General features: G+C 38.4%; 1 protein-coding gene across 1 annotated transcript in view; it reads left to right on the top strand.

The window, feature by feature from the left end:
* Positions 1–4,019: 4,019 nt before the first annotated feature.
* Positions 4,020–16,208, top strand: part of LOC126826886 (cholecystokinin receptor type A) — a 78,353-nt gene continuing 66,164 nt past the window's right edge. Inside the window, exon 1 of the mRNA XM_050555994.2 lies at positions 4,020–4,207. The gene's annotated coding sequence lies outside the window, so the exon portion shown is untranslated. The remainder of the gene's footprint in view (positions 4,208–16,208) is intronic.

Genomic DNA, 16,208 nt, shown 5'->3' with positions numbered 1-16,208 from the left:
CCGTTCGCACGACGTCATGGCCGCCGTTTCATCTTCCAGGATGACAACGCAAGATGTCACAGGGCCAGGATCGTTACAGGTTACCTCCAACAACAGAACATCACCACATTACCTTGGCCAGCACTGAGTCCCGACCTCATCCCCATCGAGCATGTCTGGGACATGCTTGGACAGAGGTTACGTCAACGTCAACAACGTCCTGCCAATGTCCAAGAACTTGCTGCTGCGTTGCAACAGGAATGGGACAATCTGGACCAAAATGACCTTAGACGTCTCATTAGGAATATTCCACGTCGGATCAATGCTTGTTTGGCAAACAGAGGAGGATTTACCCGTTACTGACTTGGTTGTGATGCTGTGGTAACTTTGCTGTTTGACCCCGGGTATCATTTTACCCTTATAATGGTCAGTCTGTGCCTTACTTAGTCTAACGATCATTTGGAATAAATCGATGAATGTGAACTTCATTTCATTTTGTCATTTGTTTCTTCGTCAGTTTCATTAGGTGACTTTAATAACACTTAAAAATGAAATATCCCCTACTTTTTTTGAATAGTATATATTGTCATGAAGTGAAACTTGGTATAATACATATAATACCAAATTGATATACACAGAGCTAGAGTAATGTCAATCACTTAAGATAGTTGCCATCACATGTTGTTGAGAGTGGGGGAGTATCTGAATTGGAGATAGATTTAAGCTAATTAGGTACCCTGCAAATAAATTCGGTCAAAAATGTCGTACTCTCTCATTGTCTGGTAATCCAACAGCATCTGCCCATTCCTCCCCAGTTCCCATATTAGAACATTGTGTTTAAATCCGGGTAGCTTCTGTGCAGGTGACTTGTCGGGTTACGGATTTGGCTAGCAAATTTACCCGGGACCAGTCTATGACTCATTCACGTACCCACTTCATAAGAGAGAGTACGATTAAGGTTCCTGGAGAGGCGTACCATTAGCCGCCTCGGCTTAGAGGCCGGGATAGACAATCATTTAAGTTACTTAAGACCATCATGTAGATACTTATAAGATAGTGTTGGCTTGTAATGGCATAGCTGTACTTATTGTTGTTTCATGTATTACCGTTATATAAACACGGGTTTTTAGAACAACACAGTGTTCTATTTTGATTCGTTATGGACAAACGTAAAGAACGTGAAGTCCGTAAAGAAGTCAAGAGTGAAGATACAGGGTTGTGTCCAACAGCAGTGGCACACCATAGTGTCACATCTTTTTATTTGGTGCCGTGACACAGGCTAAGTGTCTCCACAGTATCACACTGACACCCTTGACACCAACTTTTCCGCTTTCCGTCAGAAAATTGTTAGCATACATTGTCTCGTATCGGTAGTTTGGGCACATTGAAGTTACAGCCTTAGAGACGGTGACCATAACCAGAGTTGTTAAAACAAAAATATGTCAGAAAATCGTAGAGACAGTGACCATAACGAGACAGTGGCCGTAACCAAAGTTGTCGACACAAATATACATCAGAAAATCGTAGCTATACATCTGCCACTACTTAAAGTTTGGACTTCGGAACAGCGGTTTACATATAAAAGGAAAATTAATTAAAAAAAAAATGTAAACTTGTCAATCACCAATTTATGGTGTTAGCAGACGTATTTGTCAAGCATGTGAACTCTTCAAATAAATATAAGGTATTCTAAAAAAAAATGGTCCGGTTGCTGAAGGCGTGTTTATGTGGGGAGAGGGTGGGGGGCACCCGAGCTGTGAATTTATGGGATAAAGTTTTTCTAAACCAGTTTTTTGAGTACTTTCCGAAAATGGGTGGCGATTATTTGAGGGGCGTTTTCGAGGTAGGGTGGGTGCGGCTTGGGGAGGGGGCAGTTCAGTTTCTGTTCCAGCTCTTCAAAAATTATCGGCCTACATGCTTTCAGTGGTAATAATTCTGTGTCTTCCTTTTTCAGAAAAGGAAAATCTCAGTGTTTGGAGTTAATCTAAGATAATTCTGAATTTCTAACAATTTTGGAAGTGCTAGGACCGATAAATGATGTTCTGACGACGTAATTGCGGGTTTAGAAAAATTTGTATGCTATAAGAAATTTTAATCGTGAGCTTTCTTTATTACTACCTTTTACACTTGATACACAATTTGGTATTACCCGTAGGTGCTGTCTGTAATGGATATTATTAAAAGGAATCTATATATTTATAAATAATGCTGGATTTCGGGTCTAGTCGACGATTTAGCCTTTATATTATCTGTCATTCATTTTATTTTTTCTCTATTTTGACCCCGAAGCACTTCTCGTCTGAAATGACTACCCAAACAATTGCATAATTGGATAACTAGCTTGCATTTGGGAACATGGTAATTGAGCAAGAGTGACAAGATATTAAGCCTTGTCATACTTCATTAGTTCGACTACGCAACTGCGTATTATCAAGTCACACATTAATGTTTTTACTTAGACTATACGTTTCAAACAATTATCAAGAATTACGAATTATCTGCGTAGGCGTGCGAGAGTCCCCTAACTGTCCGGCAGTCTGACTTTTCGAGCAGATGGGTAAAGTGGAGAAAAAAATTAATACATCATCTAAGTGACAAAATAAAGTGCCCGAAAACTAATAAAACACTAATTTTATTTTTCTTGAATACCGAGAATTTGTACTATTGACTATGGATTAAAACATTTTGTCTGGAGCCACTCTTTTCTGTGCCATACTGTTCGGGCATCGATTATTACCTTATATTGGACCACACTGAAGTTTTTGTATTCCCGGGCTGGGATAGCAGGAAACGCGTTTGCGACCGTTAAATGTTCAAAATTTTCGCCCGGCAGTTGCAACTGTAAACGATTGCCAGGTCAGTCACCCAATTTTTTTGGACCACGGGCTGGAATATAGCAGGAAAACGCGTTTATGCGGCCATCAAATTGTCCAAGTTTTCCTGTGGAGGCCCCTACGCGGTAAGTTCTGTGTCTACTAGTCCGTTGGCTCAAGGGGGGGGGGGGCGCCACCCGAGAGCAGAAATTATGAGACCAAGTTCTCCGAGAGCCGTTTTGCGTAGATTTCGATTCTGGGCGGTGATCAGGCATTTTAAGGGGCTTTTGGACCCCCCCCCCCACTAAAACTTTCACGCCAATTTTCAGCTTTGCACCCTACCCGCAAACCGAAAAAGACGTTCATAGGGACATCTTATACATCGCATGAAATTAATGATTAATGATCATAATTTGTATCAAAATTATATATATCAACGTTACCGCCAGTTTTAGGCACTGCCCCCCCCCCCACCAACCCCCAACCCCTCACAAAGCAAAACAATGGCATTCTATACACTTCTTGACAGATGTACAGTGATATAAATTAATGTTTTACTAATCTATATGATGATCATCATTCATTTCAACATTATCACATTTCCCGTGGTAGCATTGGATCGTCTGTCCACAGTCCCCTCCCTCCCCAGGCCTCCACACAAAACAAAACAATTATCCATTAGGGTCCTATATACTTATTTAGAGATGTAAAGTGCAATAAAATGACTATCAACATTATCATATTTCCACAATATTTAACACATAGGACCCACCCACCACAATCCCCATATCTCGGAAAAGCCCCTTCAAACACCTTATCACCACCCAGAATAGAAATCTACGCAAAAAACTGCTCCACAAAAACTTGGTCTCATATATTCTCCTCTCTGATAGGGATCCCCCCACCCCGCCATGAGCCACCGGACTATGCGGCGCTCGCTGACGACCAGTGCGGCTGTCTGTAAACGGGAACTGTTTCGGGCATTTCAGTTCTACCCCCTAACATTCATCGGGCCCGTACGCCTACGATTCTGTGTCCTGTATTTATACAAATTATTGGTTATTAAAAATCAATACATTAAACCATTTGTTGGTCTACACGCATAGTATATTTGTATATAATATATCAGATAAACCTATACATGATGTATGTCAGTGTGTAGTTAGCACGGTTTGCTTACCATATCGGGCCTCGGCACGAGAAATGTCGTGATCGCTACTCGTCGTCTTGATGTCATCCAGCTCCAGCGAATCAATTTGTGCTGTTTCCTCGACGAGATATATTCTGTTGTCACTCTGTTCTAATCCTGTATAGTTATCGCCGTTCTTCAACATTTCTTCATCTTGGGATGTTCGTTTCCAGTAGTTTTACTTTTTCTACAGAAGTTTATTCCCGATCAGGTATGCCAGTATTAGGTAAGGCTCAATTTGTTTTCTCTCATAAGAACTGACTAGAAATTTAAAGGGACACTGATTTTATACATTTATTAAAACGGTACTTTTGTTATATACATGTATTGACTAACAGTTATGTCAGTCAGTTTCAGTTAAGTTTCGGTTTTTTTCTCCATAAAAACATGAAATAGGTATTGGCTGTACATTATTTCGCCAAAATTCCAATTGTTAACATTTGGATATGTTGTTTAATGGTTAAAAATTGCAAAAATAACGAAATTAATCATGATTAGGATAAAGGGATTTTGATAAATGGTTATGTTTATATCTTTGTCTTATATTTTCATTGCCATATATCATTTTTGGGGGCTGTTTAGCAGTCTGAAATTATAGTGCGGCATAAGTAGTTTAAAATAGTTTCTAAATGTTTTTTTGGGGGTATTAATTGTAATCCAATTTTTTTAAAAAAATAATATTGAACTGTAAACCAGAGCTTGTAAATCTGATTATTTCATATTTAAATAAAGCTGGGTTATCGAACGGTTCGCGAGGATATGCAAACCATTCGCTGAAGTAGACAACTTACATAATAGTCTTTATTGTTTTAATTTACATACTAACTGCGAATTTCAAAAAATGAAATGAAATAAGAGTTTTACGCTCTACTTGTCAACACCAATCGGCCTAATGAAGACGGGCTAATGAAATCGAGGTATTATAATAAAAAGAGATAATATATTATATCGTTTGTCTGTGTACTGTATTAAATTTGTCCCGATTTCAGAAGAAGCTCACCAAACTGATCCGCAGTAAAACAAATTCCCGGTCGCTTCTGTGATGAACGATGACTAAGTTAATGAGGCACTAGTATTAACTGATTATTCGCATCTTATATTATATGGACATATTATATGTTTTTTTACAAATTAGTACCCGCAACCATCAATGGTGTAAAAAGTGAAAATTTATTCCGGATCAATTCCTTGTAATGCTCCGCCTGTGTAAACAAACCAATTATTGCCCTTTAACAGGTTGACCTTGTGCTATGATCTATCGTAATCTAGTTTCATTGCCACTCGATATTTGTTCTTGTATTTTATAGATGTTTTAGACAGTTAAAAGTAGTGTAAATAGTGTACACGTTGTTCTTATAACGTTTTCAATAACACAAAACAATACTCAACCAAAAATCTGAAAAGTAATCGATTTCGGCATGAGAAGACCATCGCTGAAAAGCAAACGATCAGCAGCTGAAACCGACATTAATTATTATAGACAATATGATGTCCCGACCTAATTAGGTCACCCGTTCGACATCAACTCCCAAATAAATCCACAATACATTAAACAGGTGCGGGTACGATTGGGAGGGGGCTGGGGGGTATTAATAATTGAGGTGTGTGTATTCGCCTAAAAAAAATATTCCGGACATGGGTCTTTCATTTGGAAGATTAAAATGTAATTACTTTAATACGACTTCGTTTCGCTCCAAGCTGCTCCCCTAATATACATATTAAAACATAAATGCATCCATATCAATTTCAGAGAGAAGTTTTATTGTCCTTTATATAATGCAAGCTTTGCTCGTCTTGTTGGGAATACATAAGAAATATACAATTTTCCCCACCACTTAAAAGTCAATATATTTCTTAAAAAGTTATTAAACCCAATAAATACAATCAGAACATAAAAAAGGTATATTTGTGTTTTTAAAGCTTCAAAGGACAAAGGTAAATTTAATTGGCTAGCTCCACTCGGCTGTGAGAAATGTGTATTTAAAAATACCAATCAACTAGTTTGACCAGTTTTTGGTGGTGTTATTCTTGCTTGGTTTTCTGGTGCTGCGTCCCAAGTTTCTTTCTATTCCCTCCCCACCTTCTTCTTTTTATACGCACACATTTTCATGTGGACGCATATTCTCCACCCGTCCGTCCGTCTACAATGTGTTTGTTGGCACTCTACAGGTCACAATTCTTATCCGATTTTGACGAAACTTGAAATATAGGTCTATCTCCAAAAGATATCGGTTCCTCTCGATATTGGCATCTATCGGATTATGGCTCCTGATTGTACGAAAAATTACGTTTTTAGCTTGTGGTGGTAACAATTTTCATTTGATTTTGCTAAAACTTGAAATGCATGTTTATAACCCAAAGATCTTGGTTCCTTTCGATATTTGCGCATATCGGATTGTAACTTCCTGAATTATGACCCCTGATTGTACGAAAAATCGCGTTTTTAGCTTGTGGTCCCGCTAGAGGTCACAATTATTATCCGATTTAAAACACCGTTCGAACATATCACCGTTACACCGTTGTGGCGCTTGAGTTCGAATTTCGTGAAAATCGGACCAAAACTGCCGGACAAAATGGCCGCTCCTCGTACGCAAATAGTGTAAATGTATGGTATATCAAGGTTGTGGACGCTCTAGAGGTCATAATTTTGATCCGATTTTGATGAAACTTGAAATACATGTTTATAAACCAAAGATCTTGGTTCTTTCTGATATTCGCGCATATCGGATCGTAACTTCCTGAATTATGGCCTTTGATTGTACGAAAAATCACCTTTTTTTTAGTTTGTTCTCTATCCATCGCTTGCAAAATGTGGGCGTGTCTTGCCTGGCAGCCGCCGGTTTTTCTTTCTTTTAAATGATTTCTTTATTTCTTATTCAACGCCCTTTTTTCATGGCACCATTATCTACAACCCTAATATAGATAATCATTCTTATAGTGTTACATTACCAGCTGCGCATTAAAATTATATTCATATCAACCTATTTTGGAAGAAGTTTTATATAAGCATTAAGTTGCTTGTTACTGTATCCAAATATTCATTATACTCTTTATGATGATTGTATATAAGTAATCCGAATAAATACTGTTTAAATCACCTCTTTGTTGAAAATTGGTCTTTTCACCACAGGGGGAGAAATCATAGTTATGTCAATAGATACCAATCCGGCTGTATTGTACGAAGCTATGTAGCAAATTGGGATGGGGGGACGATTGATTAACGACAGCAAACAAATTAGCAAAATCCCTAGTGTGAGTTATCAGTCAGGGCAGGGGTCCGGTTGGAACCTTTGTTCCCTCCAAGCGTTGGGCCTGATTTGCATGTAACATAACTTGTAGAAATATCGTCGTTGCGACATTGTTTTAAATTTATGGACAAGGAATAGAGGAATAAGATGGTTTAAACAACATTTTTATCTTTACAAATTATTCTCTATTGTCAGTATATTAGCTATGGTATGGGTTTATTTAAAACGCAAATTAATTGATTATGTAATTGTGTGAGAATAATAGGAAAGGGGGTCTGAGTTCAAGGATAGAACTTGAAAAACATGTGACGGAAAATTACGATTGCTTCATTTGGCTTGTTTGACCAATCTCTATACTTATTTACATGATATTTGACCAATTAGATAATTGAACGCCCAAAACCCACAGCTACAAAACTATCATACTTGTGAGAATTCGTTAGACAGCAGCTTGATTCCAGAAGGGGAAAGATGTAGCAATTTCTATCAGCAGACGCGCCCATATCAAGTCTGGCTGGCTAGGTTTTGAGATTGACTTTAGTATTGTAATCTATACGATGCTTATATGTATCCAGCTTGATATATAAAATGTAAAAACGAACAGTTGCATTGTTATAACTACTGGGAAGACAAACGTCTTACGAAAACAGTAAGAAGTAAATACACAACGTGAAGCAGAAGCAAAGACAGCTAGAGACAAATCCTAGACGATCACAAGGCTACTAAGATATGTAGTAAGAAAAGATGCATGGGTCGTACGTAGGATGTGGCGACCGGTTTCCAACTCCCGCTCTTCACATCTGACTAAAGACCCATGGTGCTACAAACTCTGCATGTGGGAAGCAGATGAATACCAATCTCTTTGCTACGTGTAAAAATGTATAGGAGACAAAGTCACTAAATTGCAGAAAGCAGTGCCCAGTAGTTATTACAATATACTAAAAAAAACATGTGCATGGGGTCCACGGAGACCCCACGTGCACCGACCAAGCCCGTAATTAGGGGGCAAAAAGTCCCCCCCCCTCCCCTGTGAAGAAATTGTCGACCATAGATATACATTGTCCGTCAATTTTACAGCAACCATGAGAACACGTCCCGCACCCCCACCCCCTCGTTGCTCTGGGCTAGTTACGGCCCTGGCACCGACAAGGGTTTAAAAAAATCAACATGCCAGACGAAAGGTTACATAATAATAATAGACTTAACGACCATATAAAATCTGAAGTCCAGAAATTGACCACGTTTAATGTAAAACTTAAACTTAAAATGGTCATAACTTTATCCAGGCATGTTGGAGCCTCTAACTGTGGAGTCATAGTAATTGATGCCATTATTATAGCCTTACTTTAGGAGGTGAGTATTTAAGACAACAACATACACCCAAGGGAAGGATAATGTTACAAAAGGCTATTTGATTCTCAAATATCAACGAATTATTGATTTTTTCTGAATTCATTCCAAACTGAATTAAAGTTCTAGAAAAATAGACAGTTTCATAAAATATGCTACATTAGTAATTAGATTGATTCAGAAAACTCCAAGTGTTATTTTAACTTTAGAAATGGAAACTGCTGTTTTGTCTGGTTGTTCAGATAATTAGATCCAATTGTTCAGTTGAAATACTAAGCTGCCTGCCATAGCTGTTAGTGAGCTGTATCGGGGTTCAAATACAGAAGTCGGGGCATTGTTTCAACTGAAAATACCGATGGAGAAATATTATGCCTATTGCTCGGTGCAAGATGACTATTGCCTCTTAATAATTCTAATTAAATTATTGGACGTCAGTGGAAGCACGGTTAATCATTATCTACCGTTCAGTTATTGCTGTAAATATAATTAACTCAAAATGTTCTTTTAAATAATGGCATAATGGAAAAATGGATCTTTTGTAAATATTTATCGGTGTCTTTAGATATGAACGATTCCTTTACTTGTGCGTTCAGAAATTTGGTGTATACCATGATTGGAGAGACTTCTCGGGTTTAATTTTGCTCTGAGGTGACCATCTGCGTAGACAAAGTGCCAAAACATTTTCGTTGCCTGGGGCACACAGTTGGCAATTAGAAAGTAGACCCAATTGCCTTTCCTGAAATAATTGAAAACCGAATAATTGACATACGAAGATGTAGGAATGTATTAACAGTTCTCATAATATTTACATTTGTTGATCTTAGTGTGGCATTAAATGCGAGTTATTGTGTTTTGGACACAGCATTACAAACGATCGTTGGCTAGGTGTGTCTTGGCTACAACATTACACAATATTACAAACGTGTGTATGTCTTAAATACAACCTTACTACAAACGTTTGTTAGCTATGTGTGTCTTGAATACAGCATTAATACAAATGTTTGTTAGCTATGTGTGGCTTGAACACAATGTTACTACACACGTTTGTTAGCTATGTAAAGCTGCTCGAATCAGAAGTGTGTAGTAGATTAAGTAAGTATTTAAGTAAGCAATTCATTCCTTGTGCACGACACACATAAGTTATAGCTACCTAGAGCAATATCGTAATATGACGCGATTGCCCGTGATAACAAGAAGCGGATGCCGCGTATTTCTTGTATCATTATAGTTTTTGCACTTTGGGTGAATGAATGTTTTTATCTGCATGAAGGAAGAGGCTTTCATGGAGGCGCATTAAATACTGCTTATTGTTGCATATTCTACTAGGATCTACACGTGTTTTAAGTATTAAAGTTGAAAGAGACTTAATCAGTTACCCAATAAAACGCGCAGAATATAGACCGGAGTTATAAAAATATCGAATTTTGTGTAGACAAGTTTACGGCTCTTAATACCTGACGGGCTTCAATCTTATCGAATGCAAGTTGACTTGACGACTTCAGAAAAAAAAATATAATGCCGTTTACCTTCTTTCTACGTAATGCATTAACTAAGATACCGCATGGGATATATAAACCTGAAAACTAATAATGTAATGGATAATGATGATTGATAGTAAATTAATACACCATGAATTATACACGCACAGCGGCAGATTGCCCTATTTTATATCGTAATGAATAATATTAGACAAATTATTCAAGATTTGCTAATGTATTAATTATTGAAAGATGGTAGTAGGCCTACATGCAAATCGGTAATTATTGCCCTATTGGGCTACCAAATCATTCGTATAATTTAAGGTTACCCGACTGACCATGAACGTTTTTTTCACCATTTTCAATATAACATAAATGGATTTTTGCGTTGTTTTCTGCAGACAAATTCCAATGCTGAAAGTTCTGCGTTTACAACAGTACGAATGAGCAGTATTTTCCGAAACCTAGAAAATAAATAATAGTCACTATTCGGCATAGGCGTAGGAGCTCAAAGTAATTCAGGGGGGCATAAGAAAAATTGCCCGAAATCAATACCGTTTTTTTCGGGCATACATATCATAAGAGAGCCCCCCCCCCCCGGCTCCTACGCCTATGCTATTCGGTATTTAAGTCTAGGAAATAATGTATCCTTAAGTCTTATTTTGGTGACCTACTTCTACTAACTGTACGGCAGTGAACATTGTGGTTCATATGTAAAGGCCCGGCAATATTTTCCGCCCCATGTACCCATTTGAAACACTCAAAATAATTGCTAAAAATTTAGAATATGCATCGTCGACAAAATCAGATAAATACGTAATGTATATGATGAGAAAAAAATTCCGAGCGACGTAACCTGTCCTCGCGAAACGGTCTGTGCTGATTTTAAAATTGTGCAGTGTTCTTATTGAATATGCATTATGCATGAAAGAGCTAAATCTGCCTATTGCGGGTCTTTATTTTGGCCTCTAGTGTTATATAAACTATCATTTAGACATTTATTCACATGACAAGTCTATAATCAACTCTCTAGGGCATCGGATGGCTCGCCATTTAATTATTTAATTTGAAAATGGTGGATCGAGGCTTAATCTCGAATAACAAGTACCGTTGCTGCGATATTAAACAATCTATGTCACATCTTGTCAAAACAACAAACAGTGATAACTTCGCCCAGGATAACGGAATTTAAATGAATATTTTGGAACTATAGTCAAAACGGCCACCTTTTTATTTAAATCTTGTATAATGCATCTTTAGGGTTACATTTTTCTAGGGCGAGGTAGCCAATAGTGACGATCAATTTATTCATTGGACTTTATATTCAAAACATGATTTCGGTAAAATTTGATAGTTGGTGGAATCCACTTAGATTCGGATTACATAATCGCGCAAATCCTTTGAGTCCTGACCCTAAACATTCGGAAATTGGCAAGAATTTTTCATTTTGCCGACACAAAAAACAAAAACGTTTTATATTACGATATTCATATGGATGGATGTAATGTTAAGGGTATTTGTTTACCCATGGACCGTCTTCATTAGCCCATTTCGGAGCAGAACAGTAGGACGTTAAATCACATTTCATTTTTACCCATTGGTAATGTGTGACATAATTATTTTTGGATAATTATCAGTGACATGTTAATGAGTAAAGCGACAAGTGTGAAAAAAACCCAACAATATTTCTAGTGGTTATTGCTGAAAACTTACTTTTGCATCGCATTGTTAACATCTATGTGTTGTCTGAATAAACGACACACCTGTACATCAATCAGAATGAGATTAAGATTTGGATCTAATAAGAATATTCAGATGCCAAAGATTCTTTCGAAAATGTGTTTTGTATGTCCCTTCTTTGAAAAGCAGGGGCGTACTCTGATATCTTTGTAGATGATGTTAATTAAACTAATATTTCAGCCTACCAGCTGCATAGACAGGGGTATTAATGTGCAGTCCTGCTAATCACCAACTTCCTAGAATTTCAGTGGTGTCACATAAATCCCTGTTGACGTAATTAACTTGATCCTGGTCATCCATATTGTGTATAATTCCATTGACTTATTTTTAGATGAAGGGAAATGAATGGGATTGGAGTCTTATCAACACAATACTGCTGTCATTATGCACCCGATTAGATTTTATTACATACTTCGAGAAGGTATTTGTTGAGTAATAAAACCTTCTAGTAGTTTATCGAGGGCTGGCCGTCCTTACCGCACGGTACAAATAAAACCTTCTAGTAGTTTATCGAGGTTCGGGTGCTTCCGGAGTCCAAAATGGCCGCTTTATATAAATGAGAATTTTGGGGATAACTAACCCTAACCCTAACCCTTTTTAAAAGACTGAACTTGGGTCTAAATTAGTTTTTACTTCTCTTAAAAGGGTTAGGTTTAAGAATTTGGGGGGAGAGGTTAAGTCTCCACATAAGCACTGACCTAGGATGATGAAAAATTAGTTCGTGATATTTCCTAGTTTTATTAAAATACATACAATACATTAGATTTATATACAAAGGCGATTTCACTGTTTATTGGTGTTGGTGGCGCTGATGGTCTTCCTTGGGTGGTGCTTCTGGTATTCTGGTATTGTTGTTTCTGAAGAGAAAAGAAAATAAATTTGAGGCTCTCGGGAGAGAGCCACATTAGTGTGTTTCCTACAACGGATTGGATTTTATAAAAAAATCGTGTTTGTTCCACATCACCGGGTTACGGCTAGGGATTCTTATATCTAATTGATTTTAATTACTAACGGTTAGGCATAGGATTTGATATATGGTTTGTTTTGGGTCAGGGTGGAGACTGGTCTTATTTAATCTAATTTACTGTGCACTAGGATGTCGTTCAGATTTTTATTTTTAGAATATGCAATTATAAGTTTCTGTGTGAATATTTTCGGGTGATTTTCTTGGAGATCAGTATAGTGTTTTCTGATGATTTTGGACGCACTTGCTGCTGTTGCGCTAAATGGAACTACAAAAGGAGCTATTGCGCTAGCCGTATGAATATTCAAACCTAGGGGGGCTGTTGTTTTCAATTTGTCAATCCAGAATTTTTCTCTTGTTAGCCTAAACGTTTTAATTTCTTCTGAAGTTTCAAAGTCGCTCTTGGTCTTTTCTATTGGCGTGACAATGAGATCTGAAATGTCATGATTTGGTTGGTTGAAATGAATTGAGACAGGTTTGTCTTTTTTGGTGACTATGTCAGACCGGTGACCGTTAATTCTTTCCCTAAGTGCATTTTGAGTCTCCCCTACGTATTGCTTGTCACATTTTCTGCATGAGATAAGATAAATTATGTTTGAACTACTGCATGAAAGTTGGTCTAATATTGGGAATTTTGTGCCAGATGTTTTGTTATGGAAATGGTCGGATATGTTTAAGATTTTGCATGTTTGACATCTTGGATGGCCACAAATTTTGGTTTTATGTGCTGATTGTATATTATTTGTTTCTTTGGCGGCAAGCTCAGCTAGAGTGTTGTTTTTTATACGTCGTAGATAGCGTTTGGAGTATCCCCTTTCCCGTAGTTTGCTAAATACCAATGTACATGCTGACTCAAAGTCGGTCTTCTGAGTACATATCCTATGAAAACGGAGAATCTGAGATTTTATGATGCCAGAGAATGTATGTTTTGGGTGAAAGGAGCTTTTGAACAATAATTGATGTGTGTCGGTTTCTTTGAAAAATACTTTAGTTTCCAATTGGCCTGTGATTTTGGTGTTGTTACTTTTAAAAACGGTAGTATCAAGGAAATCTATGCTGTTATGGCTTACATTTGCGGTTAATTTGATAGATGGATGATGATTGTTCAGGATGTTGAAAAACGTCCAAAATTCGTCTAGTGTGTAGGTCCAGACTATGAAAACGTCATCTAAAAACCGCCCATAGAAATCTGGTTTTAATGGACAGAGTGGCAGAACTTCCCTTTCCCACTCCGCCATGAAGAGATTTGCATAACTCGGGGCAAATCGTTTTCCCATCGCAGTTCCGGAAGACTGAAGGTATACTTGGTCGTTAAAAGCGAAGTCATTCCTCTTCAGACAAATGTTGAGTAGTTTGAGGATTTCTTCGTCCGGCCTGGATGCTTGCGGGTTCCTAAGAAATGCTTTCCTAACTGCTTCAATACCTATGTTATTATCAATGTTCGTGTACATGCTTTGTACGTCGATGGATATTAAAACGGTGTGTTCGGGGACTCTTAACTGTTTGATTTTCTGAATGAAATCGTTAGTGTCTTTAAGGTAGGATGGGTGTTGGCATGCTAGGGGTAATAAGAAATGGTCTATATATTGTGATACGTTGTATGATTCGCTGCCACAGTCTGATATTATTGGGCGTCCCTTGGGTATTTTATTAGGTATAAACCATTCTGTTTCTGGATTTTTATGTATTTTTGGTAGTGTATAGAGATGTCTTTGTCGGCAGTCAGATTTAGCAGATAGATAATCATATTGTTTTGCTGTTATGTATTCCTTATCCTGCAATTCATATAAGATGTTGTTTATTAAATTTGCGGTGTCCTTAAAGATTGGTTGGTCTAATTTAGTGTAATGTATAGGATTACTTAATTGTTTTTCTGCCTCTGAGATATAGTCTGCACGATTCATTATGACACAACACGAGCCTTTGTCGCTTTTCTTAATTATTATGTTTTTGTCCTTTTTAAGGGTGTTTAATGCCGTTTTAGTTGCTCGGTTGAGATTTGGTTTTTGTGACTGTGGTTGAATGGATGATATTTCTATATTCATTTCGTCGAAAGTTTTTAGGATGGCTGGTGATAATGACTTTTTAGGTGGTTTCCATGTGGATTTTACTGTGAATAATTTTTTACCTCTGCCGGGTTTGTTCCTAAAAAAATAAGTCAACGAAAGTGTTCTTTGGAAGCGATCGGTTGCCTGGGTGATGGGGTTGGGATGAATTTAAGGCCTTTATCAAGAATGTTCATTTCTAGGGGGTTGAGAAGTCTGTCGCTCAAATTGACAACTGTCTGTCCTAAAGACGGCTTCTCATTCCTTTTCCCTAATCCTAGTTTAAATTCCTCATCCAGCAGTTGATGATCTCTCTGGCCGTGTCTGGGCTCCAGTGGATTGCGTCGTTACCTTTCAGTTCTATTTTGCCCTTGAAGGTTGGTAATGTGGTGGCGTTTGGTGAGGGTGCAGTGGAGATCAGTTGGTTGTAGCTGGTGATGTTTTGGTAGGCGATCGGATTTTCTTGTCGGAGTCGGGAAGAAGTGGGGATCTGTGTGGCGAAGAGCTTGGTTGTTGGGAAAGCTGCTCTGGTCACCTTGAGTAGATCTAGCATCTGCTCGTGTATCCTTGGTCCACTTTCCTCCCTGTTGTTGAGCCCGACGTGTATCACTAATTCCTCTGGTGCAGGACCCATGTAGTTCTGGATTATCTGTCTGATGTGGCTGATCTTGGCTCCAGAGTAGCTATGGATCTCCCAGTCCCCGACGAAGGATGCAATCCTAGCCAGGTTAGAGGATCCAATAACCATTGTCTTTGCCATGACGGGTGGTAGGAACCATAAATCCTTCTCGTCTTTACCTTTGTAGCTGTGAGGTCTCTTTAGGGATAGGTTGAGTGATCGCCTACATCTGGTGGAAGATCTGGTGGCGATTCTAGGGTTAGGAATGATGGGCGATCTAGGGGACAGACAGTCGACAAGCGCGTTTAGTGGCGATATAGATCCCGAGGAAGTAGGTGAGCCAGACACAGCCCGGGGCGAACTGGTTGATCTAGCTGCACGCTTCGAGGGAGTGTTAATGCAAGTGCCTTCTCCAGGGGATAATTTTCTCTTGTTGGGTGTGTATCGTTTTGGTGTGTCCCGGAGAAGGTTGTGCGTTATGTGCATGGGTGATGGGGGAGGGGGTGTGACAGTTTTAGAGACCGTGGACAGTAGGCGGTGGAACTCTGTCTTCACACTATCCTGAAGTCGCTTGCCGTAGGACTTCTTGGCCCATGCTAGGGCGTGGCTAGAGTACTCTTGTACAGCATCTTTGGAAAAGTGACGTGACTTCAAGTACTCCAGTTTCTCCGTTAGCATGGCTCGGTAGTGTGTCGACAGGGATGAGGCGACGTCCTTGGCCCATTTCAAGAAGGTTTTATTACTCAACAAATACCTTCTCGAAGTATGTAATAAAATCTTATC

This window comes from Patella vulgata, chromosome 7, assembly GCF_932274485.2.
Source record: "Patella vulgata chromosome 7, xgPatVulg1.2, whole genome shotgun sequence".
NCBI classification, from domain to species: domain Eukaryota; kingdom Metazoa; phylum Mollusca; class Gastropoda; family Patellidae; genus Patella; species Patella vulgata.
This window is presented reverse-complemented; position numbering and strand designations above follow the sequence as displayed.